Source organism: Diadema setosum, chromosome 10 (assembly GCF_964275005.1).
Source record: "Diadema setosum chromosome 10, eeDiaSeto1, whole genome shotgun sequence".
Taxonomy (NCBI): domain Eukaryota; kingdom Metazoa; phylum Echinodermata; class Echinoidea; order Diadematoida; family Diadematidae; genus Diadema; species Diadema setosum.
This window is the reverse complement of record NC_092694.1, coordinates 19,917,093-19,935,181: the sequence shown is the minus strand read 5'-3', so window position 1 is coordinate 19,935,181 and position 18,089 is coordinate 19,917,093. Positions and strand designations below refer to the sequence as shown.

The 18,089-nt window shown below is 39.1% G+C and overlaps 1 protein-coding gene across 1 annotated transcript in view; it reads left to right on the top strand.

The window, feature by feature from the left end:
- The window catches only part of LOC140234098 (mediator of RNA polymerase II transcription subunit 23-like), a 126,425-nt gene that overhangs the window by 36,440 nt on the left and 71,896 nt on the right, over positions 1-18,089 (top strand). The gene's annotated exons all lie outside the window — the stretch shown is intronic.

Below are 18,089 nucleotides of genomic sequence, written 5' to 3'. Positions count from 1 at the left end.
AGTCACAGTTGTAAACATGTTATCACACACTTGTAGCAAGAGTACGTGCACTTGTAACAAAGGTTTGCGCATTAAGCAAGCGTTTGTGCACTCAGTACGAGACGCCTTTTGGCTAGTACGAGACGCCTATTGGCTAAAACAACCATGCATCAGTTTTTACTGGATGCATGGTTCTGAAGAGAAACCATGCGTCCAGTAGAAACTGATGCATGGATCTCGTCTATGGCAAGCCAAAAGGAAATGCATCCAGTAAATTTGTCATCGGGTAACACGATAGAAAAATGAATTTTTGGCAAGAAAATTACCCATTCTATAAAACAGATGACGCACATGTCTTTTCGTGCGTCAGTCGGAATATAGTGTGCATGCGGTAACTATGGAATTTAGCCTAAACCCACTCGGCTTCGCCTCGTGGGTTAAGCATTCCGCAGTTACCTTATGCACACAATTCCGACTGATGCACTCAGACCCGTGCGTCATTTGTATACTGGATGCATGGTTCTGAAGAAAAACCATGCATCCAGTAAAAACTGATGCATAGTTTTCAGGCTCTCGTCTATGGCAAGCCAAAAGGAAATGCATCCAGTAAATTTGTCATCGGGTAACACGATAGAAAAATGTTTTTTTTGCAAGAAAATTACCCATTCTATAAAACAGATGACGCACATGTCTTTTCGTGCGTCAGGCGGAATATAGTGTGCATACGGTAACTATGGAATTTAGCCTAAACCCACTCGGCTTCGCCTCATGGGTTAAGCATTCCATGGTTACCTTATGCACAGAATTCCAACTGACGCACTCAGACCTGTGCGTCATTTGTATACTGGGAGGTGCCACAATTTCAGCGGCGACCAAGCAGGCTACATATTGGTCGGTTGCCGCTCTGAGTCGTGACTGTAGCCTTAGCCAGCTGAGCGCAAAAAATTACTCACACGATAATATCCAATTCTCCAATAATACAGTTCGACCTCGATTATCCGGCCTGCTTTTATCCAGAAATCTCTATTATCCGGACGCGTTCACGCAGTGAAGGACTTTTTTTTTTCATCCAAAAATTGAGAAAAAAACAGTGACTTTAACATCTTTTCATGGATCTATTTCACTTATTTCATAACATGTGCATGATAGGTTTCTCAATATCTAATTAGGCACCACAGAAAAACCTGATAGAGAGATATCTTCGTCGCGACGATGTCGCATTGTGCATGTTTGATGATTTGCATATGAACAGGCGTCACGTGCATATGAATAAGCAACCGTGCATATGAATACACGTACTTTCTATTCATACCTTTGTTTATTCGTCCCGACGATAAGCGACGATAGAGAAAGGATTCCCTTTCACTAATCGTCGCTCTTCGTCCCGACTTACTAGCTATTTTCAAAGTTCGGCTTCTATTGTGCCTTGCGTTTCTTTTTGTTAAAAACGTCGCATATCGTTCCCGACGAATCATTGTTCAACCGTCGGGAAACGTTCTGACTATATGGCTTCGTTTCAATGCCGTTCGTGTTCAAGTTTATGTTTTGTTCAGCTTTACTTGTCACAGCATAAAGCCCGTTATCCGTGTGATCTAAAACGTCGCATATCGTCCCGACGAATTACCATTACTGTACCACCGAAATTCCGTCTCTGTTCCATCGTCGAGCAACGTCCAAAACGCGTGGCTGATATGATTCGCAATGCCGAGTATGATAATGAATGGGAAGTTTTGTGTTTTCACGAGAAAAAAAAAACATTATTCTCGCTGCTATAGATAATTGTGAATAACAGGCTGACTTTCCGTCTGTTGTGCAAATGGTAGTTACGGCGATGTGAAAGGAGACTTGACCGCATTCGATAGACATTGAATTTGTATTATCTTGTCTTTACGCGTAGGAAACACGGCGGAGAGATTTTGTCCGGTTTACAAACGAAAACTTGACCATCGTTGCAAAACTTATTTGATGGTCGCCGTTCGTTGTCAAACTCCGACAACTTCTGTCATATCTTTTGCTGTAGAATACATTGATTTTTTTTTTTTATTTGACACAACATTGAATCAAATATTTGTATTTTAACAACGTGTTTACCTATTTATTCTGTTGCGGCATTTACTTCCACTGGTCGTTGGCCTTCGCGTGGTTGTAATCAGTGTTAACATTTATGTCGTCTTATAAAATTTTAGAGCGGGCGGAGAGATTCTGTCCAGCGTTCAAACGGGAATTCGACTGCAGAACTTGTTTCAGTTGTCAATCCCTGCTGACTGTTCTCATTGTTTGTTATGCTAAAAAAGGGATAATGATTTCATGTTGTCAACATACCAAAAAATGTCAGCTGCATTCGCCTTTTAACCTTACTGTAAAGGCGGATTTTTTTTTTCACCCACTTTGCGCAACCAGAAACTAGCGCAAAAAGAAAATTATGCGAATGTTTTCACTTGCCATTATGTTTCAGGAGATGATGTCTTGGTTTCGGTAAAATACGAAACTCTCTTTCACGGCCGAGTGCGAAGAATTGGTCACTAAGATGGTTGATGGTAGCTACGACGATTTGTAAGGAAACTTGACTGTTATCGAATTAATTGTTAAGCTTCAGGTGGAGAGATTTTGTCCGACTTCCAAACGGGAACTAGACTAACATTCTTATACTTATTTCAGCTGGTTGTCTTTCTTTGTTAAACTCCGTTGACTTCTGTCATTTTTGTAGCTGCATAGAATACATTGATTTCTGTGTTCTTTGACACATCATTGAATCAAATCTGTGTATTTTAATACCAGGCTTTACCTATTTACTTTTTTGCGGCATTTACTTCAACTGGTCGTCGGCCTTCGTCATGGTTGCAATATAATTGTTAAAATTTATGTCGTCCTGTAAAATTTTAGAGCGGGAGGAGAGATTCCGTCCAGCTTTCGAACGGGAATTCGACTGAAGAACTTGTTTCAGCTGTCCATCCCGCTTTTGTCGATCCCTGTTAACTGTTCTTATTGTTTGTTATTCTTAGAAAAAGAAACAAAACAAAGAAAAAAATTGATTTCATGTTGTCAACATACCAAAGAATGTCATCTGCGTTCGCCTTTTAACTTTACTGTAAAGGCGGATTTTTTTTTCGCCCACTTTCCGCAACCAGAAACTAGCACCAAAGGAAAATTATGCAAATGTTTTCACTTGCCATTATGTTTCGGGAGATGAGTCTTAATTTCGGGAACACACACATACACATACAAAATAAACCACACACATACACACACACACACACACACACACAAACACACACACACACACATACACACACACACGGAACTCTTTTTTTTTTTTTAAAGAACAACAACAACAACATCGGTGGTACACAGGATGTGGTTGCTTAGGCGACGCTTTCTATTGTCGGGATGGGGATGATGATGTAGGCGACGCTTTCTATTGTCCGGATGGGGATGAAGAAGGTTCTTTTATGAAACGTGAAACGTTCAGCGTAGCAAACTTAATCTCCTGAAAGTAGATAGCGGGAGTCCATTCAAAAAGAAACTGCCGCGTACTGTTGACGTGCTTGTACATTATACGAAAAAGCTATTCTTGCTTGTTGTGAAGACTACACGCTGGCACAGCGGTATTCAGACTGTTGCTGATCACTTGATGATCTGACAATTAACCTACATGTTGCATAATATTTCAAATGGGCCATTGGAAGTTTGACGGAAATTTGTATACATTGCTAACCATTCTCCTTTCGTCCGTGTATATGAATTCGTCAACATAGAATGAAATTTGAAGATTTGGCGCCTAATATATTTGAACCGAATTTTGGAATATGCTTCAGGTTCTCTTCCTGCAGATGTTAATCCCACAATGTCGATCAAATTATAAGACAGTTAATCTTTCTGAAGCGGTGGACACACAAAATTGTCATGTCAGTGATCATCCTAAGAATGATGTGTAAAGAAGACGAAGTTTAACCTTGCCTTTGGTTTTGTATTGTTTTACCGCTTAAGTTGCAACATGCGAACACAAGGTTTTACTGTAAAACGAGGAATAATTGCGTGCATGATAATTTTGCAAATTTCCCGAGAACCAAGAGATTAGCATGCGAGTGGAAGTTCTTGCCTACACTATATGCATTGAATGCCAGCGACAATAAGCATAATTATTTATGCCACGGATACTTTAATGATATTAAGAATCGCAAATCTTCAGTATTGCAGGGATGAACCATAAAAATCAAGCATAATCATGACTGTTTTATGCCAAATAACATTGTTTTCTTTTTTTTTGGGGGGGGGGGGGGCGAGGGCGCCGTGGCACGGTTAAGCTTCACGACTCCCAGTCGAAGGACCCGAGTTCAATTCCCTCCCCGCAGCGATTACGTCCTATTCCGTCCTATAGCAACTCTATATAGGACAATAATGTCAGGCGGGCCCTCTGATGGTTATAGAGCACTGATAGCATTGAAGAGGCTACTCTAAATAGAGAATACTTTTTTGCAATTATCATCATTATTATCGTTATTGTTATTGTTATGATTATTGTGGTGTTTTTTTTGGGGGGGGTACTATTGCTACAATATCATTAGTCTTGCATGAATGCGGTTAGGATATGTTCTACCTCCTATCTCTTTGTAACATTCATCTATCATCTTCACAACAAATTTCAAGATATCATTATGTTTCTGTCATGTACTACTGCAAAAGTGGATATTTTCGCGCGACTTATTTTTCGCGTTTGGCCGGGTAAGAAGAGATTCGCGTGTTTTTAATTCCGCGGAATAAAGACATCACGCACAGGAACATACAGCAAGCAAAAAATATTCACGTGCTTCTATTTTCACGCTAGTTTCTGGTTGCGCGAAATGCGCGAAAATTTCAACACAGCGAAAATTTCCACTTTTACAGGTAGTAACTAGTTAGTAGGGATATTCATTTCACTTTGAAATACTGCGATAGTAATTGACATAATCAGACAATGATTATTTTTTTTTTTTTTTTTTAGTATGACAGGAAGGGCTCATCGTGAATCCAAAATCCAAAGAGAAGTGCGATTTGAAATGGCTGAGATATAGGTGCCCGCCTTTTACAAGGATCGCTATGTTTCACTTTGTTTCTGGATATCTCTACCATTTCAGAACCGATCTTCACCAAATGAAATTTGATTTCCTGGATTTCCTGTCAGAATTGTATGCTCTTTAATATTTCTTTCTTTTCAAAGTACGTTGTATCTGTAAAAAGGCTAATAGCTGAATCCTCATCTCAACCAATTATACTATTTCATGCTTAACACCAGTCCTTGAATATACTTCTCTGCCCCTCGGAAAAAAAAAAAATGCGGACAGTTTATCATCATGTAGCACATTGATTTGATGAAACTGCAATACTGAGGCTGTACTTTTTTACATGTTTAGATTTATTTCTTTTTGATAGCAGCGGAATAGTGTACAATGAAAACCGACTTATGGATGTTATCATAATACGTTATCGAGTCTTATACGATACACTGTTACCTGTAATCTAGTTTTGCGATTTTCGTCTTTTACGTTAACTTTCAGTATATATATTATGTATCAAAATGGACATGCGCCATTTTAGATGTTGAATAGAGTTATTCTTGACTTTAGATATTAAATAGAGTTATTCCTGACAACGGTTTGCTTTTTTTTTCAGTACCATGCATTCTATCAAATGTCTAGTAAGTTTACAACTAAGAATTAGTATGCTTAGAATTGCACCATTTGCCCATTTTTATGCAAGAGCCAAATTTCCCTTTTTTGTACGCGGTGGACACCTCAGTGTCTATATAGAATATGAGAATTATAGTTATTTCAGGCTAGAGGGGCGCATCAATTTTGAACTTTGTGTTTGAAAGGCTATTGTCATCTTAAAGACGACTAATGATGTTGCTCAAATCGACTGGAGCAAGCCCTCTTATGATTCATGCTCGGATCTATAAAGACTTTATGGTCTAGACATTCCCAGTAGTATACGCGAAAGAGACGGGACGAAAAGCATCGGTGGTACACAGGATGTGGTTGCTTAGGCGACGCTTTCTATTGTCGGGATGGGGATGAAGAAGGTTCTTTTATTATGTGAAACGTTAAGCGCGTGGCCATCTTAATCTCCTGAAAGTAGCTAGTATTATATAGGAGTCCATTCAAAAAGAAACTGCCGCGTACCATTGAATTGTATATCAGAGAAGCTTACAACCTGTTTCTTTTCTCGGACGAAACGCTATAGCAGTCCTGCTTAGCGACGGCGTTCACGCTCCATCTCACGCACTACCATGAGAAGGAATAGAGATACCACGCATGATACATGAAAACATGTTTAAAAGGCGAGAAAACTAATGAAGTTTAAAGTTGACTTCTCCTTCCTCTTTCAATGAAAACAGAATAATTGAATAGATCTATTGAAGCGGATTGTCACTGCTGCGAACGATCGCCATAGCATCGTTAGTCTTGCGAGCAAATCAAAATCCTAATACTTTTATTTTGCCTGATAATATGAGTAGTAACCCTTTAACGGACTCGCAAATTCGACGTTTCAAACAGTATAGTAAAACAATAATATGTATTTCAAAAGCATTTGGATGCGTTGGGTGTTAGCATTTAATAGCATCCATCTGCATTTTATTTTCCGTCCGTATTGCACACAGGAACGCAAGCAAACATTATACTGTGAATACGCTGTAAAGCATCGTATCATTATTAAAAGTGTATTTATTCTTCTTTTATTTTCAGCCTGCTTGAAGTAGTAGTCAAACCATGTGATCAGTCAGGCAGCCTATGTATAAAGATAGTCGTTACTCAATATTCGTTTGATTTGTTACTGTGTGGTTACGATTACGAACGTTGGTTATGAGTCCGAAACACTCGTTCATATTGAACTACATGTATAAAGGTCAAAGCTGTTTCGATAGTATAGCTCGGTACGAGTTCAAAACGCAATCGAAATCATCAGAATGCTATCATAGGCGGAAATTATAGCTGTGGAAAACTTGTATTAAATATAGGTCAATAAAGATTGCCATATCCAATCTCCGTAAAAAGTTTTGATTCATGCCATCTTCTGAGCATTTTGAGATATTTTGCTTGTGTTTTGATTATGTTACGATTTAGGTTTGAACTATGAAAATTGAAAGGTGTGGTTACCTCAACGATGTCGCAGTTCCATTAACCATGATGGGTAGAGGGAACTCATGACTTTATAAGACTAATCCTTGCTAAATTGAAGATCAATTCTTTAAACCATCACTTATGTCTTGTAAATAGATACGTCTGTAATCATAACCAAAATGTCTTAGGAGACAAAAATCATCAAACGTTTAAGCGTCATCCGACAAATTTACGATTGACAATGCGAATGTATGATTGCCCCATTTGCATGTAGCTGTAAGCTATCTTTACGTTGAAGTTAACTTCCCTCCTTGAGAAAAAGAAAAAAAAAGTCGGGTTTTCGCTAGAGGTACTTATTAGGAAACAATTGTCTACTATACATCAAGAGATAACCTATACAAACATGAAACACACGCGTATTCTGTTCGTTATATGCATGGATCTGTTTATTTGTTTGTTTGGTCATTATTTTAATGGCATTGATCTTGTTTTTTTTTTATGGCATCGGTCTTGGTCGGGGGAAAGATAACAAAAAAACAAAAACAAAAAACGTATCACTCTGTTATCAGATCAGGATGATTGCGAGAAGGGTGTACATGTATTCCCGCCTTTTTTTATACAGGCAAACAATAAAAATTTTGTATGCTATTATAAAAGCCTGGAGGCAAAAGGCAGTTTCAACGTTCAACTTATAGTAACCATATTTTATAGGACATAAAGTAAGTTAGCGTCTCACTGACTGTGGTTCTTTTGTTTTGGCAAAACATGAACACAAAGGGGGTCTGAAATTTTTTTTTTTTTGTACATAGTACTTGTAGCAGACATTTATGCCGATTCTCCAACAGCATCGCTCCATTACGTCACTTCCTGCTATCAATGGCGAAGAAAGGATGATGGCTGCTTGATTATCCATTCCTTGAGATTGCAGGAAGCTCACCTTTCTTGTGTGTGTGTTTCGTTGTGTGTGGTTCTGTGGTACTCAGTTACAAGGCGTGAAGGTCCGAGTCTTTTCATTCTGATTACACATTTCAATACAGGCAACTGATTCGAGTTTCGCAAAGCTGTTGAGGGAAATTCTTTGCACACTTGACCTCTGAACTGTCAGGTACACGTACTACACGAAAAACATTCTTATTGAACAAACACATTTTGTGTAGCGACAAAGCTTTCTGTCATTTTCTCAAATAGGCCCTACTTCTAAAAGTGCTCAGATGAAGAATTTCACAAAGAGAACACGAGTTAAAAATGGGCATCAGTTATTGTTCCGATTTCTCTCCCTGCCGGCAATAATTTATTCAATAAGTCTTTGGACTGGGAAAAGTACACATATATTCATTTGGCGAATCAGCGAATGAATTATTACACGAATTGTCTTTGCGAAAAGGAAATTAACCTTGTATATCTCCAAAGATAAACTTTGAACAGCCTGTCACATAGTAGGGAACAGCTGATTATTATCATTATTTGAATGAATTATCTATTGATGAAGCCAATAACCTTTGTAAATGTACACACGGAGAGTTGTCGTAAGTTCGCTATTTTGTGTTTTAGCTGTTATAAAATATCTCACATTATATATATATATATATATATATATATATATATATATATATATATATATATATATATATATATATATATAAAGTACGATATATATATATATATATATATATATTGAGTATATATATATACATATCGTACTTTGTGTCTACACTTTTCAAACGCCATTGTGCGTCATGCCAATCACCACTTCATGAAATGTGGTGCGTGTATATCGCCGATCAGAGTCTTGCTCAGCTCATCAGTATTGCGCAATTCTAAAGCCCTCGCCGCCGCACGCTCTATGCCTTTTGTCTTCAATGGGGTCAAGAGCAATGCTCATTAGCATCTTATGCTCTACAACGGAAGCGGAGCCTCGATCGGGCTAACCTTTTGTCAAGGCCCTTTCGCTGTATGGTGAAGAAAGCCCAAATGTAGCTGAGTGGGGTTGCGCGCTGGCGCGGTCGGCTGGGCTCGCTTCGCTCGCCCATTACAGCGAGAGGGCCTTGACAAAAGGCTACGATCGGGCAAGAACAATAGATGCAAAGCGCACCGTAAAGTCGATGGTTGGAAAAAAAAAAATTGTAACGGAAAAAAAAAAATGTCTCAAAGCAACCGTGATTTGGGACACTTTTACTAATTTTTTCACACTGAAATTTTCTGAACAGATAAATAAAACACCAAGGAATCATTATCCGTCATAAAATAACTTCCCTATTTGACCCGAGTAGTGCATCCCCTTCATCTCTGGCTCATTACAGGAAAACTCCACGTGCGACATAGTACTCATTTTGAGAGAGCGCCATGTGCACCGAATAGACGTCACCTAGTAGGTTGCAGCGTGAAAAGCTTAAACTTCTTTAGACGAGTATGGGATCATTTTCTTTCTTTCTTTCTTTCTTTCTTTCTGCCTGTCTTTCTTTCTTTCTTTCTTTCTTTTTTCTTTCTTTCTTTCTTTCTCTACATATGTAAAATAAAGAGAATATGTGAGGAATCAAACACAAAATCCTTACGTTTTGTTTTCCCGTTACCCGACTATTGCAATAATGTCGAAAGATAACTTTACAACGAGAAATGACAGTGTTTGAGACAGAAAAAACAACAACAAAAAACGGGAAATAAAGATTTGTTGGATTTTTTTTTCATCACTGGGTAATACTGTTCCGTAGAATCTTTGGTTAGAGGGATTTAGCATTGCGTGCTGGCCGACGCGGCTCTAGCTGAAAGTCAGGGGATCGCGGTGATCGAACAGCAATTACGCATTTACCTTCCTGTATATCAAAACATCCTTTGAACTACTGCGTATTGAAAGTAACTTGTAAAGGATGGAGAAAAAAACAGTTTGTTTTGAACAAAACAAGCACAAGTGTGATGATGGCACAATACCAATATACACACTGTCTCGAATAAAGAGAATCAGGTGTGGGGCCTATTTCAATGTACCAACTTGCACCAAAATGACGAGAACGATAAATATAGAATTTCCGATCACCTTCGTAAATTTGAACAGAACCCGTTATCGCGAACTACGGCAAATTGCATGGCATCGATCAAAACAACTCGTGACTAGCTGTTCGATCTGAAATTGAAATTAGCCTCCTACACTCTTAAAAAGAAAAGGGTAAATCAACATTTAAAAGGGCTGAGGAGTGACAGCGTTTTTAAGGTAATGTTGCATTCACCCTATCTATCCAGCTGAATCCAACGTTAGCATGTGCTAGATACAGAAAATAGGGTATAGAAAAAAGATATAGAATATAGATAGATATAGAAAAGATATAGAAAAAGGGTGAATACAACATTTTGAAAACGCTGTCGCTCCTCGCCCCTTTTAAAACGCTGTTTTACCCTTTTCTTTTTAAGAGCGTAATGCTACGTATTTTGGTTGAGCAACCGCCTCGACAGACCAACGGACATTATGCGCAATATGTAATCATACAGCCAACTTCACTTTCAGATGTGTACGTGGCGATCGTCGCAAAGCGAATAACTTTGGAGCTGTATTTGTTTATTTATTTATCTGTCTTTTTATGGCATTCAGTTACATAATATATACCTTCCATTCAATCCTAGATTGGAACTACTTTCTCGATGTTTTCCTCTCTATCTGTCTTTCGGTATATGCAATGCTGAATTTCGTGTAGGATATTTTCTGCTATTACTTTTCGAACAAGAATCCGCCTTAGGGCTGGGTTCCGCTGCTGATCAAATCTGCTTGTTATGATCTATAGTCCGACAGAGTGTTAAAAAATATCGTGTATATAGGAGGAAGCCAAAACCAATATCGATCAATAGATCGATCACATCCAGATTGATTCCGATCGCGTCCTTGTCGAGAGAGATTTGATTGGCAGTGGGAATCCATCGTTTCCATACTTGACTTCATGTATAGTTGCTATTACAGGGCCTACAGTTCGGGACATAGAGTCAAACTTTCGTTTTATAGGCCTATACTGATGGTGTTACGCGTGCATTGATACATAATAAAAGCATTTCCTTCCTTTGTACGCTAGCGTGGGGACGATTAGTGAAGTTCACCACGATAATAATGAAAGGCTTGACCGTCAAAAGAAAGATGACCCTTTCCCAGGAACAATGAAAGCAGTGTCCAGATGTCTTGAAAGACACCATCCTGGCGGAACAATACAGGAAGAATCGAATAAGACACGCTGATTCAACACCACACACAACGAGACATGTTTTAGACACAGCTCGCAGAGGGTGCGCTCGCTTGTGAGTTGGGGTATCCCTCTTGCCAACTAGCTAAGAAATCATGTAAGCCATTTTAATGGTGTAAAATTTGTATGAATTTTACATACTAATTTTGGTGCAAACACCACACAATCCATCACGGACAGCTTCTTAGTGTAACTGATTAGGCCGCTATGGTGATATAGGACCTTTTCTGTATTTCCCCACCCCTTTGGAATAAACTCCCTCTCTATATTCGTATAGCTGAAAGTGTTGATAAATTATGTTCAAATCATTGTTGAAAACTTGTCTGCTTACTCAATCCTAATTTTGTTGTTCTTGTTGTTGCTGTTATGTACATAATGCTGTATCTTAATTATACCTCAATATTTTTAATGTATATATCGGGCATCCTTTCTCTTTATAAGATTATTGGTGCTGTTCGTTATTCCCAGGTTCGCTATTCCGAAGGGTCATTAATCTGAAACACACACATTTCCTATACCGAGGTTCGTTAATCCGAAAATGAAAAAGGGTTCGTTAATCCGAACATTGTGGCGTTATCCCGGAGATTCGTTAATTCGAAAATGAAATTCGGAATAACGAAGCTTCGGAAAAACGAATCTTCAGACTAAAGAGTCTTGTGAATAACGAACCTTCGGAATAACGAGCTGTTACCAAGATTATTGGGCATTGGCAGGTTAATGTGCGATGCGTTGTAATGTGCTGGATTGTAAGCAAGAGTAAATATGTTGATTTTTCTTAATTGAACAACTTCATGTACATTAAAGTGTAGAGAGTTACATATGCCTACGCATGATCATCTTGATCTCAGTGGCCTCAAAATATAATCTAGAAGACATCCCAGTGCAGCTGTAACAAATCTGTTCATCCAAAAATTACACGAAGGTTCGTCATTCAAAAAGGCGAATTATCTATTTATGCCGAAAAATAAACGTATGGCTCATCCTGCCTGATTTAGAAAATGAAATAAAGTCTCATCGACATTTACAAAATAAGGAGATGTAGTTGAAAATAAAACAAAATGACCGGATTTCACAGCAAACTCACCCGAAAGAGGAATACGTATCACACACGAAACCGCTTTCATCAATATTGGAGCATTGTACTATACATGGTGAATGTATGCTTTGCGTGAATCCAGTTTCTAACCCATATCCAAAAGCTATACTCTTGATAGCTTAGTCAGGGAAGCACAATTGACTGAAAAAAAAAAAATCATATCAATGACATACTTCAACAGACTAGATAGAGAAATCACAGGCCTGCTTCTTAAAGAGTTAGTATTGATATTATACGCTCGATTTATTTAGTGCTCCACTGTGAATCGAGCGTAAAATACAGTTTTGGTTATTGCTGAAAGCAAAACAGAAGAACACTTCGAATCGCAGCGTTTATGATTATATCATTATGCTTTACTTTAATGTAGCTTGTAGATACATGCATAGTACTTCCCGTGTCCGAGGCACTCGGATTGAGGTCATGAACTTCATGTCCAGTTTTATCATTTTTAGTATGTCAGTGTAGTTCATTCTTTTAATGGTAGATTTCATCAGGCCCCCCATGCTGAGTCTGATATATCAATACCCGCCTTCACATGTGCAAAACAGCGCGTTATTGAACATGCTCCAATACTCGAGGTTTTTTTCCAACTTCTCAGACAAAAGAGCGTACACGCGAGGATTGTACACTTTTTGGTTCAGACGCTCCAGCCACCCTCGGAAACTTGAGTTTTGTTTTTTTTTTTTTTCTGCAACCGTTCACACGTACAGAAAATAACCCGCTAATTGCCAATCGATGAAACTATTGTTCTTGTGCCTCACAGTGGTGTGGAGAGCACGCTGTTGTTAATGATGGGAATAAAAGAACTCAATCAAGTTTCTAAACCCGACCGTTCAAGTACTGCCGGGGCAAATACCGCGCTCATTCAGAAATATCAGCAAGATTTCTGTGGTTATGCATCGCGCTACTGGTTCGCACTAATTTTCTGTTGTGTGTTTGTGTGTGTGTGTGTGTGTGTGTGTGTGTGTGTGTGTGTGTGTGTGTGTCCACATGTGCAAAAGACTGGAGTTTGCTAAAGGGTAACAAAAATTGAGTTCTGTAACATGCTAATTTGTGTACGTGTGAACCCCCTATTACAGTTATGTTGTAAGACTTTTGTTGGACTTTCCTACAAAAGGAGGTTTGATTCTAGCCTGCTCGCTTGCTGTGTTCTATCATTTATTTTGCAGAAACGTGTCTGTTTGTATTGCTGGTATGCCATACGGAATATTGTACCATGAATCCACTTTCCTGGGGACCGTTTCATGAAACTTTTTGTCAGTGATTTACACTGACAACTGTTAAAAGCTACTGAAATCCTTGCGTCTGATTGGCTGATAGCAAATTTGTCGGTGAAAACCTCCGACGAACTCGTTGATGAAACGCCCCCCCCCCCCCCCCCCCCCCCCCCCCCCCCCCCCCCCCCGTTGATCTACTTTGCGATTCGTTTGCTTTGTACACGGCCTTGAACGGGTGGCGGTTTTTCCTCTCTCTCTCTCTCTCTCTCTCTCTCATGTCATGATGATGATAGTCGTGTATTGAATGTTATAGGATATGACTAAAACTGATCTGAATAGCAATGGTGATGACAATTACTATTAAATTACTGCTGGCATAAGTGACAGCTAAATGAACAGATGTTTCCTTGTTCTGATTTCACCTCTCCCTCATTTCTCACTCTTGTTTGCCCCCTCCCATGAATGATAACAACAACAACAACAACAACAACAACAACAACAACAACAACAGACTTAACCGCACAACAAGTCAGATAAATGCGTGCTGGCAACCAATAGACATACGTGACACGTATCTTTTAGGTTGAAACTAACTTAATGGCCACGACAAATCATATCAGAGGAAATAATGGCAGAAGAAAAAAAGCTGACATCCTTTCTAGTGTAAATTTCTGCGAAAACAGGTGGCAAAAAAAAAATGCGCGCACTGCAACTATTTCAGGTTATAAGTAGTCTGTAAACCGACCGAACGGCATAATTCTATTAAAATGTCGCCTTATCTTGGCTTCTTTAACAGTAAAAAACCACACGTTGAACAGCATTGGTGTATTACACATTAATGTTAACACTAAAACAAAACAAAGGGGTTATTCGTCGCTTCATACTTACAATCGAATCACGTGTCAAAAAAATAATGATAATATAAAAAAGGTCCCGAATGCCGAAGAAAATATCGCTTTCCTAGATGCCGCTGCAACCAGCTGAAGTTTATAGTGTAAGAGCTACACCTACCCAATTACACAACAGTAGGCCTAAATAATATCATGGCAACATTTATATTGAAACTTCTTTCGATCTCACACTCATAAAATCTGCGTACCACTGCGTGTGAAAATTAGAATGAACATAACGGACATATCAACTGAGAAGTTCCTCTAGATACTTCTTCCCGACTTGGCAATCATCATACAGTAAAAGACGTGACTATTAATTTATTTGTATCGAATGTTAACTGTTTACTGTAAACGAAAAACACTATACGGAGTGCCTCCTCCGTTTATTGTCTTTGCCGTAACCATGGACCTACTACGAAACCAAACAAGAAGCACGCATGGACGGCGCGTTTCATTGAACTTGATAACCACGTGTTTCGCACTTCGGCACATATTGCACTGCGCGAAACGTAGCGATTACCGTACTTGTGGCGGACTTACTGACTTTAGTCAAGGAATGAAAATGGAATACATTAAGAAAAATATTATGATATTGAAATACCGACATCATGAAAATGTTTGGAAACAACGAATGATTATGGAGTATAGAAATGAAAATGCCAAACAAAGATTTTCATTCGCTCATAGGGAAGCTCTCTAGAAGAGATGAAAGCATTTCCCCTCGTATGGCAGTATAAGTTTCCCCCAACAAGCTGAGGTTAGTGAGGTATACACCAGGGCTCGACACTAACGGTGGCTCGGTGGACCGGGGCCACCAAAAACGCACGTCGGGCCACCAAAAAAGTCGGATGTTTGCCTTTACTTTTGGAAATGGACAGCGGTAACAGTCGACTCCGTATAAGATGCTAAAATAAATGTCAGATGTTGTTTTTATTTTTGGAAATGAATAACGGTAATATTCGACTCCGTGCGGTGCTATAATTAATGTCAGAAATTCGATTTTGCGTTCGGAAATGAATAACAGTAATATTCGACTCCGTACGGTGATTAAATAAATATCGCATGTTTGCTTTGACGTTCGGAAATGACTACTAATGATATACTAAATGCCGGATATTTGCTTATGCGTTCGAAAGTGAATAGCAATAACATTCAGCTCTGAAAGATGTTAATATAAGTGTCGGAAATTTGCTTTGACGTTCGGAAATGAATAACAATGATATTCAACTCCGTACGATGATAAAATAAATGCCGGATGTTTTCTTTCAAGCTCTGGACTTGTGGAAAGATAATAATGTACGTTTATCACTTTTTTTTCATGATTCATTCAAGAATTTCGGGAGTCTGACAGCCATCGGATCTCGTTACGATGTTTTTTTAATGTTTACAGACAAGTATGGCAAACATAAGAGCAAGGCTTCATAGAAGATGAATTACCCTGGTGGCAATCATTGAACGACAATTTCAATTCAATGGGCAATCGTCGGGACCACTCGCGATGTTAGAAAAAATAAACACCTCAGCATCGAGCAATTTCTATTATTGAATGAGCAATCGTCGGGACGATGTGCGACGTTTCAAACTCATACCAAACGGTGATTTAAGTTCAATGGGCAAGCCTAGGGACGATGCGCGACGCTTTAACAATTACTAAACGCGTCTCTGACCAGTGATTCAAGGTGAATGGATAATCGTCGGGACGATAAGTGCGACGTTTGAACAATTATGGATTAACAAACTCGCCACGGAACGGTGATTTAAATTCAATGGTCAATCGTCGGGACGATGAGCGACGCGAAACCATCACCAAAACCTTTACAAAACGGTTAGTCAAGTTGAATACGCAGTCGTCGGGGACGATGTGCGACGTTTGAACAATCACTGAAACGCTTCGCCGATCGACAAAAGACCTCCTTAATTGATTAGTCGCGACGAAAAGAGACGACTTTGTTCCGACTCGTCGGAGCCATCTTTTGTTGATATTTATAATGAGCCAAAAAGAGCGCAGTAATGAGCACATGAGGCCCAAAATTTGGATCGTCGGGGACGATTGGCGACGTTCTTTTGTCTCATATCGTCGCGACGAAGATATCTCCCTAACACAGTTTTTCTGTTGTGCCTTAGGTGAAACATGTATGATTTTCACATAAAGATATACTTTATTTTTGTGAAGAAGGGACTACAATTTTGCGCAGGCTAGCATAGATTACACCACCGTTGCGGGGAACGCTACCTGCCTATAGCTGCCAGTTCATTGGGACGGCAGCTTGAACGTCAGCTATATAGCCTACATTAACATTGTGTCTCCCATATCCGGCCAATTCGCTTATCCGGATGAGCGCCGGTCCCGACATGGCCGGATAATCGAGGTCGAACTGTACTCCCATGCAGTGGGCAGAGATACTGCTCACATGTTGGCTAAAAGGAGTGAAATGTTTGGGGGAGAACATGTGTTGATTTTCGTGCCATATAAAATGGAAATAGGCCTATACAGTAGACTGCATAATGAAATGGAAGTTATTTCACCAACATTCAGTGTAGATATGACCAAGTAAGAGAAAATTCTTAAATTATGCAAATGAAATGAAGTATTATTAAAATTCTATTAATAATAATGAAGTACAAGTTAAAGAGGTTTTACATATTCCATGTGCTTAGGCAGTGCCTCACAAGAAGAAATTCAAAGTAATTTAAAATTCATATGAGTGTAGAGCCTACTCGTGGCTACAAAGAGTAGGTGTCTGAATAGGGATTCATCTTTTTGAAGAATGTAGGTGAGAGTGAATCAATGAACTGTGTACAAAGATTTTATGATGTTTGTGTTGTTGTTTTTTTTACTTTAAAAGCAATCAAGTTCAATCTATCCACACTTGAAACTTTAACTTATTGGCTGTGGTGAAGTTAGCCCTAACATAAATTCATATGCATTGCTATCAATTTTCAGTAAGAATATGCGAATGTGAATTTGATTACTTTCCACATTGAGCACTGTTTGATAGGATTATACACAATGTAGTCATGCCTTTCAGTGATATTTTTGGTTGTTTTCGTGGAGACATGTATACTGACACTGTGCTGTACATTGTATGTGTCCACTTTGTTAGTTTTATTTTTTCCAGTCAGTTCACAGTACTGCAGTTTTTTGTCGAGCCCACCAGAATTGAGGGGAGACTATGAGGGATCGCCTGCGGCGTCTGTCCGTCCGTCGTCCTTCCGTTTCGTCCGTCCATAACGCTACATCAAACTTGAATAACTCTCTACTGAGGACTTCAATTTCACTCAAACTTGGAGGGAAGAGTGGTTATACAAAGTTACACATTTTACCAAACATGAAGGTCATCTCAAGGTCAAAGGTCACAGGCAGGGGCAATTAACTTTAGGGCCCAATGTTCAGTTTCTAACTGCGTGTTTCGATTATGGCTCATAACTTTTGATGTACATGTCTGTTTGTTACCAAACTTAGATGGTAGATGTACCTTGGGGACTTGAAGTTCATCACAAGGTCAAAGGTCACAGACAGGGGTCAACAAACTCTTAGGGCCCGAGTTAAGTTTTTATGTCGCATTTTGATTATGGCTCATAACTTGATC